A 16,804-nucleotide genomic window follows, 5' to 3' on the forward strand; every position below is an offset into this window, starting at 1 on the left:
TGCTTCAACGCAACGCTGATGCTTCATATCCCTTTCAATGCTTGGCCTTCAGGACAAACTGACAACTGTTTAAACACGGCAGTTCCTGCGTTTGCACTTGACCTTTGTCTTCTAAATTCAGAAAACATTTACCGTGGTGACAATGCCTAGGGAAGTGTGTGCCCACAGCACCCTTAAATGAACTTTTGTGTTCTCTTAGTATCGAGTTTACATGTCTTCCGATCAGCCCCACATGTTTACCACAACAAACAAATGGCATTTAATACATCACCTCTGTAACGTAAAAGAAACATCGAAACAATTTGTCAATGCCATTACATGTATGTTCCCAAACGACGCATCAACGATGCAATGTTCAGCTTAAAACTAAATACTAATACATTAGCACCGCAACCGAGAGACGTGATAAAATTTTAATCCCTTCAATACAAAGGAAACACAAAACACCTGCTCCCTTCGCCACGCTGACAGGAATAACGTCAACAGGCACCTTTTCTAGCAGAAACGCTTCCAGCATAGCCAGGTCACTTAAGCCTCCAGACTGTCTCCATGTCTACATCATCTATGGACAAACTGTAATTGAGTTTGTAGAGACACGAACACAGGGTGTTTGATTGGTCTTCCCATGAAAGATAATGACATTTGCCACACAGGTAATTTAGTACAAAGTGTCAAAATCGTGTTGCAGGTTCCTCTTCAGCTAAGCCACAAACTGTGAAGTTTGAATGCTTGGAACTGCCTGCTAAGGATCATAGCAAACTACTTTTTACTGTATAGCAGCCGTAATGCAAGCATCCAGATGAATTTTGGTCGCGTTCACTTATTTTGTAAAAAATATGATTGTAACCCTCGTAATAAACAAATTGAGAGCCCGTCAACAGCTGTGAAGATGGAAGTCAGCGAAGATTCGATGCGTCTGCTATAGTGAATTTATATATTATCATTATTGACTATATTGAGCGTCTCCGGCATGTTCGTCAAGGAGCAAGGCCACCAGCTTCTTGTTTTCGCACGGCGCGATGGCCAGGTAGTGCGTTTGCTGCGCCAAGTCCGCCCCATCGTCATAGACTAGCGTATGAGCTACTGGGTTCATAGCCGCGGCACACTGCACGGCATCGTTAGAATCCTGACATCACGATCCTGGAAGACGTGGCTAAACGAGCGTATGTCTCATGGCAAGTCCAAAGGGCAACTGCTGATAACATCACTAGAGCGATCTCTGCGTCACGAGGCAAAGGACACAACAATTGGCGGGACGTGGCGCCGCCGCGTATCGCGACATTTGTGAAACAGGCATCGCAGGTGGCGAGGGGTATAACAATGGGCCATCTATCACCCGTTTTGACACCTGTGCTAAGGCGTAACTGGCAACTGGCAGGAATGCGCCACGCACATGAAGACAAGCCTTCATGCACATGGATCCGAAAACGACGTGCACAACACGTCGTTTTGCCCGCGGACGCAATCCACCAGAACCTAGCCATATACATTTTCGCTGTGAAAGGCTTCTCAGATTGAAGCCCATGCTTCACTTGGTCTCAATGACCCCTTTCTTGAGCGCACCAAAGGAAACGCAATGAGCGTCCCTGGCACCTTCAAGCAAGGCGTCATTCACATCGAGTCGAGCATGAACTTCAAGCTAGGCCGCATGTCTTAACACATCAGCAAGAACACTTCTCTTATTGCATTCTCCCCCATAAACTTGAGTTCGCCGCGGTCTCTATTATAAACCGCTACTTTGTGCGAAGGTGAATAACGTTAAAACGGGGTCTTTCCATAATGTTGTTGTCATAAAAGTTTGTAGAAAGTTTTCTACATTGACAGAAGGTGGCACCGGAGACGTTTCGCAAGCGGAAGAGGATCAGTGTGTCGAGCCAGATGGCCAGACTGTGCGATCCTACAAAACATGCACCAGAAAAGGCGTCTCTGCCACATTTACTTCAGCTTGTTTGCAGAGTAAACATGTACCTAAAACGTTTGCAAAGTAATGTAGCATGCGATGCGTTTGTGCCCAAATTACACGCGTACACAGCTTCATTGGGTGATGATTGTGCATGAGTGATCTGGGCTGAAGGGTAAAGTAACTTGACGCTGCGAATGACAACGGTTTCTCTTCGGAATGATCACGTGCACCTTCGATGCGCGATGCATGCAACGCAGCTGGCATCGCACCTCATCATTTCAATGTTCTCATGTCAGCGCACTGATTAAGCTCTGGAGGAGTACTTTCATCACGTGCTGCACCGCAGCCAACCTGACGCCGCCCACCCCTGGGTACAATTTGAGCATTCTCAATGCGCTTCCCAGATGCAGAAGAGCTCGCTGCTGATGACGTTGCTGTGAACGTGATCGTAAATTCAAACTTCTTTGACGTATATTTTTTACCATTTACGTCCACATATTCCTAGTTGCAATGACTCAGAAATGCTTTCTTGGCACATTCTTTTAATAGTGACGCACTTAGATATTCTTTGCTGCAGCAACTTGGAAATAATCTCATGCTTGCTTTAGAAATACTGTGAAGCTTCCGTTGTATTAGGAATGTAATGCTACTATAGCAAAAAAGGTATGGTTGACCCCTCTTTCATAGGAGTCGGTAAAACACGGAAAGTGAGACGTGTCTTCACAGAAGCTGTTGCATGTTTTCTCCGTGAACTCGCGGTCCGCTGCAGTGAAAGGCGCACGACTTGCGGGTCGGCCTGGTTCGCCTGGTGCCTGGGGTCATCCACTGAGAGAACGATATGAGTATTCGGTAGACCCAGAGGAGCTGACGCAGATATTGCAGTCGCCAAATTGCTAATTGTGGTCTAGTCATTGGAGACGGCGTGCGAAGCACCATGTGGGCTGTCCTTCGGTGCAGTTGGGGTGGCGGATACAGGTGGATGTCAGCCCTGGGAGACCAGGTGTGCTAATTTGACACACAGCTGCCTTGATTTCAAGACGGGCGGAGTATGGACCAAACGTCAGGCAACACTGAATTGTTCCCAATATGCCCAGTAGTGACGGTAAACTCACGCGATGCGCCACAGCAATGACAGTGCTCGGAAGTGGAGCTGTTGTGTACCAACGTCCCCATTTTTACTGAAGTCATGTGGATCGCGTACAGCACTACGCCAAAGAGATGGCAATCCTTTTCTTTGCCCGCGACGCGAAGAGTGTGACGTTTCGATGTTACTGGAGCAGGTAGTAACAGAAAGCAAGACCGTTCACTCAGAAGAAAGGCTTAATTCGAGCTAGGGCAATATACAGTGTGACAAACCAGCTGGTGACTTCTTCGAGTTGGATCTGTGGATTACCTAGATTAAATACGCCTGCAGTCTGACCGCAATCAGCGCGTCGTGAGAAAGCAGGGGAGCGTAGATTAATCGCTGTCATCAACTTCTGCTCGATGCAAGGTAAGGGCCGTCTACCCTGTTTTGGTGGCGGCGATTGCCAGTGGTAGCTGGACAGCGGAGCTCAGAACTTTGGCAGCTGCAACAAGGAGACGAAGCTGCGTCTTCACTTTGATCTGTGAACTCTTTAACAGCAGCATCATCGACATGGAATAAAGCTCTGTTATGTATGAGACCGCAGGAACGAAATTAAAACACAGTGTACATGAATGCGACGAGCCTCCTTCACAACCAGATCTGTCAAGTTATACAATAAAATTGCGTTTCGCGATAAGGTGAATAAAGAAAGCGCTTTTGATGAATTGATAGGCAACCAGTCCATAAACGCCGCTAAAAGATTTCACAAGAAACCATTTGAGAAGTCGCTTGGAATACCCACCAGTCCAATTTAACCACCACGTGCATACAACTGGCCGCAGACTACAGATAAACTAGCCAATGGGTCATGTAAGACTGAGGGACGCTTAGGTGGCTTGAGTAACTCATATCTTCAAATAAGAAATTCAGCAGTCAAAAGCAGGTTTTGAAATACAACGTGTACCACCGCAGCCCTCATCTGAGCCAGCGTCGGCCACGCCGCGGTATCGGCGCCAGCTACTGACAGCCGAACAACTGTCCGTCGACCTGCGGAATGTTCCTTAGGAAACGGTATCCACCACTCTGTTAACCACTCTTTGCTTTACTTTCCCTATGGGCTAGCGTGCCACATCCGCCTTCTATGTGTACGCTACTTGTTGAACCTTTTGAGAGGAAGCAACGCCGATTGTCCACCTGTTCACTAAAAATTGCACAAAACCTAGTCAATTGCGCAACTCCTGAAATTGGGATGTAAACCTTGTAGCTCGAATACATTGGGCTGCCACCATTGCGGCCAATGCCGGCCGACACCCACCCGAGTCGAGGCAGTTGCGTGAGCGTAACTGGAAAATTAATTCTAACGACAGGTACAGGGGTCTTTGCTGCTTGACAAAGCGCCGATGATTCTCCACTACAGCACTAATACGCAAGATAAACTGAATATTGACAGATGCGCATTTTTTATCCACTTTAGTCGACCTTCGAAATCCTTGAGCGAAAATCGTGTCATCAAAGTGATATCGTAGACGATGATGACTCGGTGTGTGTAGTAATTCGCTTACTGCACCGAACCGGCTCCTGTTTCACCTATATGGAAACGCTCACGGAAATGTGATGGTGTGCGGGTCCACATCGTCATCGTCTTCTATGAGTAAGCAAGCATCGGTCGCGCAACAATTATGATGGTGCGCGGGTCACCGTGGTCATTGTGTTACTTAAGAGAGTTAATTCAGGCACTCTAACCTGCGACCTTCAGGGGGAGTTGAACCCTCGAGCTTATGTGAGAGTCGAACCCACCACTTTTGGCGTTAAATTTAATTAAGGCACAATTCATTATTGTAAAGTTACGGCACTCGAACCCACGACCTTTGGTGGAAGTCGCACCTTCGACCTTTGGTAGGAGTCGAACCCACTATCTTTGGTGTTAATTAGGGCGAGGTTAATTCAGGCACAATTAACCAAAGTGGAGTCAATAAGGCACTCGCGATGCTTAGTCGAAAAAAAACAAGTAATAAGAAGTAACAACTCATTCGAATACGCATGTCAATAATTTAATGAATGTGTCTTGAGCGCACAGGCTTTCGCCTTAACTCTCTTTAGCGTATGCTAAAGTGGCTGTTAATTTTTTTCCTCGCCCGCTTTTCACCTGCTAATTGCTAAAGTTATTGCTTGGCGAAAGAAGCGCCTGAATGCATCGACACGTTATTTACGGTTGTCGCCAATTCTATCTGTCCTCTAAGTTGTAATAGAACCTTTTGAAATCAAATTGCATGCGTGATGCGAATTTACTTTGTGGGCACACGCTCCCCCAATATAGATTTAGTGTCATGACTTGCTGCGTTCTACTGTTTCTCTTCACTGTCCGCGTAACATGACATTTGGTGGAAGTGCTTCGATGCGTACCTAAATACCAATGCATGCTGTAAAGTCCTGCAAAGCCACAAAGTGATAAGAACGTCGCCGTCGCCACAAGCCATGGATCTGGCCGCAGACTACCTGCTGCCAGAACACGGCCGAAGAAGACAAGGTAAATGAAGGCCAAGTCAATAGGAGCGGTGGCAGCCCTTACGTCGCCTACCCTGCAGCATCAGCCAATAAATTCGCCGCTTTAGCGCGGATCACAGATTGGGTCTTCAATCGCTGGTTGGAAACCTACTTCTTGTAACTTCTTTATCATAGAGAGGCGTTATAATCATATAGCTCTGCTTCGATATCTCGTGTCATTGTGCCCTGTTTGGTCTGCGGCGCCAGTTTCTTAAATTCATCTTTCTCACTAGACGTACCGGCCTATATATCCGTCGACCGCCGTGTACGGCTTGCACCTCTACTAGGTCCCTCATATCTCTTCACGATGTCAAGCTTCTACTGACGCATGCAGCCGAGTACTACATTTTATGACCACCGGTTCCCACTATCTGGACGAGGCCTCCAGCTAGCATCATCGAAGGGCAACTACTCCGGCGGCAGAGCTTCCGCTCGCACTTGCACAGCATCAGAAGCGAAGCGAATGGCTCAATGCAAGAACTGGGACTCACGGCTACAGAGGAAAGTTCCTCTGAGATCAAGAGAAGCTCTACATTAACAAGTACAGAAACTCAATGACATACTTGAAGAGACTTCGCACGAGCTAACAGATAAAGAAACACGCGGCTCAGAAAGTTACGGAAATCTAGTCCCGAGGAAGACAATTACATTACGCATCATAATGCAGAGCTTTCATCCTCCTCAGACGGTCCACCCTACTAATAAAAACTGCGAACGACAAGTGCAGGTTGCCACAAGTGGATCTATTCAAGTTCGATGGGAATCGACAATCGTGATACACATTCTGAGTGCAGTTCAACTCTGCCATTCACGACAACGTTACTTGAAAATTACAGTCAAGTTCCAGTTCTTGAACTCAGTTGTAGCTGTTTCACCTGAATTGAATATTTCTTGGCTCCAGGCTATGAAAGTTTCTAAAGAAGTCATTGAGATTTTTCCAAAACGATGCGGTGGTGACAGGCTGATTGTGCGAGATCATATCCATAGCCTGCTTGACCTACAGGCCATAACGTCCTCGTCCAACGTCATTCGTCTGCGACAAATGTACGCAGGGTTCCTTCTGATGACATGTTATGTGATGAAATTTTCATTTCTGATGGAATGTGACGAATTGTAAATTATTTCTGGGACTGAACATGCCGAAACTACGATCCGACTATAAACAATGCCGTTGTGGGGGAAAAGCGTCCATGGAATAATCGTTACAGCATCATGCTTCCGTGCTAGATGTCCTCTGTTCTAAGGCGGCTGTCCGACAATTTGAACGATTTATTTATTTTTAAAAAACAGTGCTGGTTTATAAATGAGCTAAGGATATCATATCAGCATATCATACGTACATGTGTAGATTCCTTATCTTTTTCCTGTGACCTTTCTGCAACAATTAACCACTGTTACACTGTTATCACTCGGCGCAAGACGCGGCTTCATGTATCGGAACATTCTGGAACGTTGTCGCCCATTCTGTAGTAAGGAATGCTGTTGAACCTGATCATGTGCGCGAAGAGAGTGGTGGTGCTTACTCTATAACAAAGGCGAGCGCCACCGATCACCCCGAAATACATAAGTATGCGCAAATACACGACACATTTGATTTCTAGATTATATTTCAACGACTGACGACTGTACTCGCAGCTCTCTTTTAGCTCTGAGTGCTAAGTATTTCATGTGCGAAAATTCACCCAATAAAGAGTTAGATTTTTAACTTGCAGTTTTCGTAATGTCCGATTCCTCAAAGTCACAACAATCTATCTATAGCAATTAAGACAGCGACCGCGCTGTGCAGGTACAGTATTATTATCGGCGGAAGGGTCAGCAGTTTCGCTGAGAACTAAACTTCTGACTACTACACACTGCGATCGAGCGTCGAATTCATACAGGCCAATGCATACTCCTTTTTCTTTTTAAAGGGGACTCTCACTAACGGACCTTCGTTTTTTTGTTTTTTTTTTTTGCAACAAACACCGGCTACATCGGCCCATTCAAACGAGAAAGGCACCATAAATACCACCATAAACATGAATATGTAGGCTGCTGTTCGCGCAAAACGCGCTTTTGGGGGAAGATTGTCATCACACGATATCCTTTTATAGGTGTGTGTTCAAGAAAAAAATTTTGAATGAAGTATCAAGAAGAAAACAGTGATAAAGCTGCAATTTTTTATTTCACAAGTTAATGTAAATGGGTATGGAAAGTCCCGCAATAGGTGCTGCCACAATGAAATGTTTTTTATTCTGCCATGTTGCGATAATAAATAGCGGATAAACATGAGTAGTGTCGTTCGTTTCGTCGACCACTGATCGCACTTGTCGCGATTTTTCACACTTTACTGTTCCTGTATAGTGCCGGCTGAAGTTCGTTTAATTATAGTTAGATTTCCTGCGTCTTTGAATTCCTGTGCGAATTGATATATTTGTATATGGCGTCATTATAGGTTCTTAATAACAAATGACAGTATGTACAAAACAAGGTTCAGCAAAAATAAACGGCGCAATGCAGGCGCGAACAGAGGAACACATACAACATGACAGACGCTGTTGTGCGTTCCTCAAACCGCGTCTGTATTGCACCGTTTATTTTTCTGCTTGCATGACGCACCGACTAGCACAACTTATATACTACTTGCAAATAACAAAATCTTATACTGCGCTTCTTGGGGAAGGCATAGTGCCTTCCGGTAATTGCAATTAGGTCCTAATTTATCAATGGAGGGCATGCTGAATTGAAAGACAAAAACAGGCAAATAGTACATCTTAGTAAAAATAAAGCCAATGTCTACTACAACAGATCATTGCATTTAAAGATATCTTACTCTGTTCAATGCAGGCTGTCACCGTGCTTTCTTCTCGGCTGTTGTATTCACTTGCTGTAGAGCTACCGGCATCAAAAACCGCACTTGATATGATGACAGCAACGGTGTCTTGAAAAGCTAGCCTCCAAAGGTGGCATGCCTTTAAAGTCGAACAGACGTACGTAACTCGCACAGTTTGACACTCATGGTGAAAAATTGAGCACCTTAAGCACACGACAATGGGGCGTGCTCGTAATGCAGTAAAAAAGAAACATTCCTTTCTAGCAGTAAAAATTTCAATTTACATCCCTGAAAATTTTCACGAATGTACAGAGGCTAGAAATACCTTGTGACTAAATACGGTTGGTAACATTTCAAGTATATTTGCAAACCCAGAAAACGATCAAGTAAGGTAATATTTTAAATAATATCACGCACAGAGGGGTAATCTCTTTCATAAAATTCTCTCCAGCTAACGGAAGCCCGCGGCACAACAGTTGCCAACACTTCCAACGTCTTCAGAATAAATTATACACGCACGAACGTGTACCTCATCTTTCTGAGCTGTGACAATATGCTGACGTACTTGAGAAGGCGTTGGCGAACCTCTCTGCATTGTATCGGGAATATCGCAAAGGTGCAGAGCACTTGTTGCTGCAGTTTTCCACGTGAGCACCTCGTGTGCTCCGTGTGCACGTTCAACTTTTTCTTTTTCCCTACCCGCCGATATGAAAGCTTTCCGCTTTCATATCTTCCACTCTTTATAGAGTGATTTAGCTTACGACCAACTCTTGTACGTATAAGATTTCTTGGAATTTGATTGCGCGCTAGCACAATTGCATATTTAATTCATCATCCGTATAATATTTGAGCACTGCCTTTGATCTTTTTCTGCTATGTGTTCTACGCTTAAAATTGCGCATTGTACTCGAAAGAAATTACTTTTTGTTTAGTGTTGTTAGTAGATTGGCCAAATCCAATATTCAAGCCTTAGTAGGCAAATGAAAGAGAGATGGAAAGACGGGGATGTTCTCCAGTGCGAGTACCAGCTGGCTACCGTGTGCTTGAGAAGGGGAAAAGTAATAAAAGGTGATACGAGCAATAAAAAATAAACACACGAGGAATACACACATTAACAGGATGCAGCGTGCTAGAACTTTCACAGTCGGTCGCACAATTCACTAGTAGATAACAATCTCGGAAGCGTATTTAAGGTTATCTGTGTCGAAACTCATCCGGACTCGGGTCCTAGTATTTTCACTCCGTCCAAGAGCTATCAATCGGTTTTACGAGCGCGGTTGAAAACACTTTTCTGTCCACATTGTAACGGGAACAGTCACAGAGCAGGTGCTTAATCATCTTCTTACAGTCGCAGTCGTCACAAGTAGGACTGTCGGCCATTCTCCAGCAAAATGAATCGGCATTCGTGAATGCAACGCCAACCCAGCGGTGGTCCCTAAGTGTGTCTTGAGCTCGGGGTAGTCCTGGTGGAAGTCGTAGTTGCAGACGTGGATACAATCTGTGGAGACGTCCGTTGGTAAATTCGCTTGGGTGCGACCGCGTTAGATAAAGGTCGCGCGCGAGTGCGCTAAGCTTTGTGGCTGCATCTGTTGCCGACAACGGTATTGGTATACATTGGAGACCCTCGTTGGTTCGACGGGCACAGCCATCCACAGTGTCTTACCAGAAATTCCGTAACGACCGTTGTCCCATCAAAAATGATGTTCTGTCCCATGTCGATAGCGTGATAGTGAATGAGTCCGGTGTCTACGAAAATCTCCTCGTTAGGTTCGCGATCGAACGGAGACCTGCAGACACTGGAGAGCAGGCTTCGAGTCACAAAAAATGGACCATAACTGCGATTATTGGTGACCAATAAACTTCTGAGCACGAGGAATGTCAGTGATATCTGCAGGCGTCGATTATGTAAGTGAGATGTCTTCAGTTGAATTCGGTTAGTGCCACGTTGTACTGACCCGAAGAAGCGGGCCGTGGAAAAGCTAGTGACAAAACAATTTTTTCACTTAACCGAAGCTGTGTCACAAAAAGAAGTGGCAATCAGGCAGAACGATAGTTAAGAGCGCTTGCTTCGATCGTCAAAATGTAATCGGCGTTATTTACACACGACTAAGAAAAGATACCGAGGAGACAAAGAAAAAAATTGCGGCTGAACCCAACTCAAGATGGCTATCGACTCTAATGCGTTATCATTAATTCAGTATAGCGACACACGTTATTCCCCCGTCGAAACGAGTTATAATATGAGGAGTGCACTGCAGCGGGACTCGTCTTTCGTGCTTCCTCAAGAACACTCCGTGTTTTCAAGCAGCGCCGCGGGGAAGCCTGCTCGTGACCTCTGAAATGCAAAGCGCACAGGTCCGTGCGACCGCTGAGAAGCGCGTCATGCGACAAGCGGGCTCCTCTCTCGCGCTTCTTTCTGATCACGCTGCGCCATCTAGTGACGCTGCTGAGAATTGCACGTGTGGCCTCGGAGACGAGAAGCGTGGCGCGCCGGTGCCTGCAAACGCTGAGAATTTTCTCCTCGCTTGTAGCGCACTCAGTGGCACATATTCAATGACCCCGATTAGCGAGATGTTAATTGAAGAGCACACAACACCCAGTGCATTTATGACGCAGCTCGGTAAAGCGTTGGCGTGAAAGGCGTTCAGTTGAAATGCGCTATATTCCCAGTGCAGTATATACGTCGAGTTGCGCTGCTTGGGTAACCCTTGTGACGTGGATCGAATTGCGCTCAACATCGAAGATATTTTTTAACAGTGAAGCTGCTTAAGCTGGAGGTAGTCCGGTAGTGTACGCAGAGAAAGTCCTCCGCCTGGCGATGACGTCACGGGCGCCGCCTAGCAACGGAGCGCCACCTCCTCGCCCCAGCTGCGCCGCCACGTCCTCGCCCAACACCTCCCAGACAGCTTTTGTAGCGAGAGCTACATTGGCCGTATTCTCGCTGTTTCGCTGCGGCGGGTGGACGCATCGCGAGGTGAGCCGTTACCTAGCAACCGCCGCAGCTGGCACCGCTGCTCGCCGCGCCATCTGGCATGACGTCAGAGGAGGAGCCGGTGAAACCACGTTGCAACAACACAGGTAGAGCCGGCGTTGCATCGTATATACAGAAGAGGCGGCTCGGTGGGATTCGTCGGAAGATATGGAAAGTGAGTCGGAGAGACTGAAAGAAGCTAGGTTTCGTCGTCGCAATAAAACCAAGATGAAACAGCGAGCCGAGGAGACGGAGGAAGAACGCGCCGCACGCCTCGAGAAGCGTCGTAAGTACCAAGCGGCCAGGCGAGTAAATTTAGATGAGGATAGCACCGAAACATTTAAGTCACTGAACGACAACCCCTTATCGTCCCGCCTCACTGACCATCGAGCCGTCTTTGCAGCACTTGAGAAACAGCAAGATGAAGACTTTTTAATAAATTCTTTGCACTTTAAAAATGTCTAGTTTTATTGTAACCATAACTTATCGAGAGGCAACAACGAAACCTAAACACTCAGACGTACGAAGCTAAACGATAAAGATGTAACCGTAGAGAGAACCACGCTGAAGAACAAGATTAGCGAACGTCTTGCTATACACACCCAAGCGTACCTTAGTTAAGCCACAGCCCTTTGTTTGTTGTTGTTGAAAAGCTCTCTGGGAAGTGTTCCCTCTCCCCGCCGCCGCTCCCACCACAGCAACACCTAGCGGCGCTTTGCCTAATCCCCGCAGCAACGCCACTCGCTCCTCCGTCGTAGCTCTGCCTAGCTTCTCCCCACAGCTGCACGGTACCGAAGCTAGGCAATGACGTTACTCCAGAGTATATAGCTCCGCATCACCGAGGCGCGGAGACACACTTGCCTCGTGAGTTTACCTGCCGAGCCGCCGCCAGAGGCATCGGCTGCAGTGACGGACACAGGGCGCGTTCGTCGTGAACGCCGGGAAACGCGGTCGGCGTAGGCAGTACCTCTACGCGTTCCACTACTTAAGAGAAGGGAAATTCTACGCTGGAATGATGAGCGGCAACGGAGCCATTGTGGCAGAAGACGACGATGAGGAACGATGGAGCAATAGCACGAGTGTGTTCTCGCACTTTTTTTTATTGCGATAGCAATCATAAGGGCACTCCAAAGCGGATTTCTGCCGTCGCCGTCACCGTGAGGTTCCGTATGACGTCAACGGCGATGAAATCGTCGCCGCGCTCCGGACGCTGCATGTGCGAGTGAAAGGGCGCGAGGGACTCGCGCTTTCACGGTGAGCCAACGCACGTCAGAGAGAGAAGGAATAATCTTTATTACAATATCGAGGAGACCAGTCGTGCCTCGAAGGTGCAGCCCTTAGTCCGGGGCCCCATAGGTGGCAGCCACGGCCTCGGCACGGTCGACCAGCCATTGCTGGCCAGTCGCCGTCGCATCGGTCAGCCGCTCCTCCCAGGAGGTGAGGGTGGAGTTTGCAACGGGAGGGACGTGGGGAAAGTCTTGGCAAAGCTAGATCATACGCAGTAGGGTGGGGCGGTCACCGCAGTGCGGGCATTGAGCTGGACCACGGGAGGGGTAGAGGTAGGAATAGAAAAGGGGCGTCGAGAAAGTATTCGTCTGTAGCTGTCACCAACAGACAGCCTGTCGGCGAGTAAGGGAAGGATGAGGTGAGAGGTAGTGCTGCCGAGTTAGGCGTATCTCAGCAAGTAGGGATGCGTACGAGAAAGGTTGGGGTCGGATGATGGCAGAGCGATCCGCAGCGGCTCGGTGTGAGACTTCTCGGGCCAGCGCTTGAGCACGCTCATTACCGGGGATCGCTGCGTGCCCAGGCATGTCAGAGAGCTAACGCGCGTTCTGCGCCGTGCTCCCTGAAGGGCTGCAGAATTAAGCGTCTCTTTCCTCCTTTACTATCACCGTATAAAGAGAGCAAACGCGACTTCTTCCGTCGCACGAAAGGCCGTGGGAGGACGGGAGGGAGGGAGGGGAGGCGACGTTTAGCTGCGGTACCAAATGCGTATTCATATAAAAATGTTACGAGGCGAGAAAGTGGGTAAGATTTCCGCCGCTGCTCGGCGAGTGTCCATTCTGATCTCGTCGAAAACCTGCGAGCCACCCCCAGAGGCACCGGCAACAGTCACCAACGCCGCGCGCGTTCGCTGCGAACGGAAAGGGGGGGGGGCAAAACGCCGACGGCGTCGACAACAGTTCTGCGCGTTGCTGGTGCTCCTGCATGTCCAAGTTTATACAGCTGATAAAACTACTTTCCGTACTCCGCCGAGGCACGGAGACACACTTTAGCCGCGTTTACATGAATGCGACAGTGGCGCATCGCATCGCATTCATGTAAACAGCAGTAATTCGCTAGAATTTGCTATCCCAACTGATGCTTCGCCTTTCGGGTGAAACTGCGACAATTTTTTTTCTCAATACTGTAGGTCTTCTGCAGACCAATACAGGGAGCTAGCTTACATCATCATGGGCACGTAATGAAATACAAGTTCCCAAAAAGACAACAGGTAAACATGAGGTAATCAGTACACTTTTCATCAGCAAGTGCATCAATATAATATTACCTACATGGTTACACTTCGCGTACACGAGAAGAAAAAATCTAGCATTATAAATCATATGCTATACATGAGCAAAGAAATGTACAAACAAAAAAATACAACACCGCAAGATACTTTCTGCAGTTTTACAGCAGGAAAAGCAGTTGGCACGTTGCGCCGAGGGGCGAAGATGACGACGATGCTCATGAGAGAACCAAGTTAAAGCTAATGAAAAGATCAAGTTAAAGCTAACATGGGCCCAAGTTAAAGCTAAGAGAGAACCAAGTTAAAGTTAATTAAAAGCCAAGTCGAAGACTTGGCACCACTAGTGTGAAGCTGCTGCCATTTTTTTCCCTTATTTTGGGGTGGCACATTCCCAGTGGCACATACCAGGTGAACTAAGTAGGCGCCAAAGACGATAATTGAAGAGCGGCACACACCTACTGGCATATACCCAGTCGGCATCAGTTAGGTTCAGTGAAGGTCAACACATACCGAAGAGTACATCCCAGAGTTCCAAGTTGGCATCACAGAGTTGCTTCGAACAACGGTGCTCACTCATTCTCGCATCTGCAGTGACACAAGTCGGCGTGAAGGAGCTTCGTTGAAGAGAGGCACGTATGGATACATTGGTGCATACTTACTGACCAAAGTTAATCCGATGGTCGGTTTCGAACCCTTATATCTAAGATCAGCAATCCGATGCGCTAGCATTTGACCATGGACCACCCAGTAACCCGGTTTGGCGGTAAAAACGGTTAGTTACAAACATAGATAGGTAGATAGATAGACAGATAGATAGATGGATAGATAGATAGATAGATTGATAGATAGATAGATAGATAGATAGATAGATAGATAGTCCAAATACAGATAGTTCGTTAGCGCGGGTAGTACGACTTAAGATGCAACACGGAAGACTTCAGATTCTGCGCGGCCCCGCTATGATTGCGTAGTGCCGTCTGGCATCAGCTTAATATCGAGAGCGCCATTACGTCGGAGGATCTTGTGTGGTCCCAAATAACGTCGCAATAGCTTGTCACTTCGTCCACGCTAGTGTAGTGGACAGTGTGATTCGCGTCCGACGAAGACGAAGACAAAAAGAAGAAGCTCGACATCATGGCCGCGACATCAGCTTAGCTGCCTCGACGAATAAATGTTTATTTGTTCCGAGTCTTCCGTTCCCACAAGTTGGTGACCCGGACGTGAGCCCGCATCGCAACTATTCGTCCCGCCGCTTCTCTTCGACGCCATGGAATCGAACTCCCAAGACAATGCCGCACCTTTCTTCGCCACACTCAAGCTTACCGAGTTCTGGCCCGCAGATAGTGAGCTCTGGTTTCGCCACATCGAAGCGCAGTTTCGCCGTCACCGCATCGCATCGCAAACGGCCAAGTACGACTATGTCGTGAGTGCACTCAGCCCGACCACCACAGCTTTGATCCGCGTCATTTTGCTCACACCCCCACCCGACAACCCCTACCACATCCTCAAACGGGAGTTACTTCGATGCACGACTGACTCCGAGTCGCGACGCATTCAACAGCTTCTATCGGAGGAACTTGGCGACCAAAATACGACCGAGCTGCTTCGTCGCATGACCCTGCTACTCGGAGGCAATTCATCTTCAACGGACTCAAAAATCGTCCGCGAGCTCTTCCTTCAGCGTCTACCGAATCAGGTACGGATGATTTTATGTGCCTCACCTGCAGCAACCTCCATTGAATACTTAGCAACAACGGCAGACCAGATCATGGATACTTCCCATTCTTTCGTATCTGCCATCGACCGTTGTCAGGCGCCTGTCTCGAGTCCGTTACAGTTAGAGCAGCGCTTTGACGAACTCAGCGCCTTAAACTCACAGCTTCGCAAGCAAGTGCATCAACTAACTACTGAGCTAGCTATCTTGCGTTTCTATGCGGGTAGAGACCAGTCACGTCATCGCACGCCCAACCAAAGCAACTCCCGCTATTCTACTGCCGCTGTTTGTTGGTACCACGCCGGATACGGCACTCGTGCACGTCAGTGCCGTCCACCGTGTAACTTTTCGGGAAACGGTCGGGCCAGTCACTGATGACGGCAAGTGTTACCGGCCCTACGTCAAGCCATCTTTTCTACGTCACCAACCACGTAACGAAAGTTCGCTACCTTGTAGACACTGGCGCAGAAATTTATGTGCTTCCGCCTACCTTTGACGACCGAAGACGACATCGCCACGACTCGTCCTTTCTCACTCCGGTCAGCAGTTCTAATATTAGAACGTATGGCCAGACATCAGTGACTCTTCATCTCCGACTGCAGCGTCCCTTTCGATGGCTATTCACCTTCGCTGACGTCCGTGGCCCCATCATTGGTGCCGATTTTTTGTGGAAATTCAACTTGGTTGTCGACCTACGCCTATGCCGCCTGCTGGACTCCACGACAAACCTGTCGGTACAAGGCATCACCACAACTGCGCCGCCCTGGCATCTCCTACAACACACACCCAGGTAACGACACCTTGGTCCACCATCCTACACGAATTTCGAGAATTATTTCAACCTCCTTTGGCTGATCGCCCAATCCTGCACAAGGTTGCGCACCACATTGTCACTAAAGGACCACCAGTGTATGCCTGAATCCGCCGCTAACACCTGAACGCCTGAAAATTGCAAAGCAGGAATTCGATCACATGCTCGAGTTGGGTTTCGTTCGGCCTTCTGCTAGCCCTTGGGCGTCCGCTTTACACATGGTTCCAAAGAACACAGGTGATTGGAGGCCATGCGAAGATTACCGCGCGTTAAACAAAGTGACGATTCCCGACCGGTATCCTATTCCTCACATTCACGACTTTACCGCTTCGCTTCACGGTTGCTGCATATTCAGCAAAGTGGATCTAGTTAAAGCTTACCATCAGATTCCTGTGGAGCCTTCCAACATTCCTAAAACCGCAATCATCACACCATTCCGCATGTTTGAATACGTCCACATGCCCTTCGGTC

At 47.9% G+C, this 16,804-nt stretch overlaps 1 protein-coding gene across 4 annotated transcripts in view; it reads right to left on the reverse strand.

The window, feature by feature from the left end:
* LOC125947023 (uncharacterized) overlaps positions 1–16,804 on the reverse strand; it is a 180,633-nt gene that overhangs the window by 81,778 nt on the left and 82,051 nt on the right. For 2 of the 4 annotated variants that reach the window (XR_007468077.1, XM_049671293.1), the window contains exons 1-2: positions 8,326–8,403; positions 3,297–3,471 (exon numbers count right to left, since the gene is read on the reverse strand). The gene's annotated coding sequence lies outside the window, so the exon portion shown is untranslated. Of the gene's footprint in view, positions 1–3,296; positions 3,472–8,325; positions 8,451–16,804 lie in introns of those variants that run through there. The other 2 variants (XM_049671294.1, XM_049671295.1) reach the window with 2 other exon arrangements.

Source organism: Dermacentor silvarum, chromosome 7 (genome assembly GCF_013339745.2).
Source record: "Dermacentor silvarum isolate Dsil-2018 chromosome 7, BIME_Dsil_1.4, whole genome shotgun sequence".
NCBI lineage: Eukaryota > Metazoa > Arthropoda > Arachnida > Ixodida > Ixodidae > Dermacentor > Dermacentor silvarum.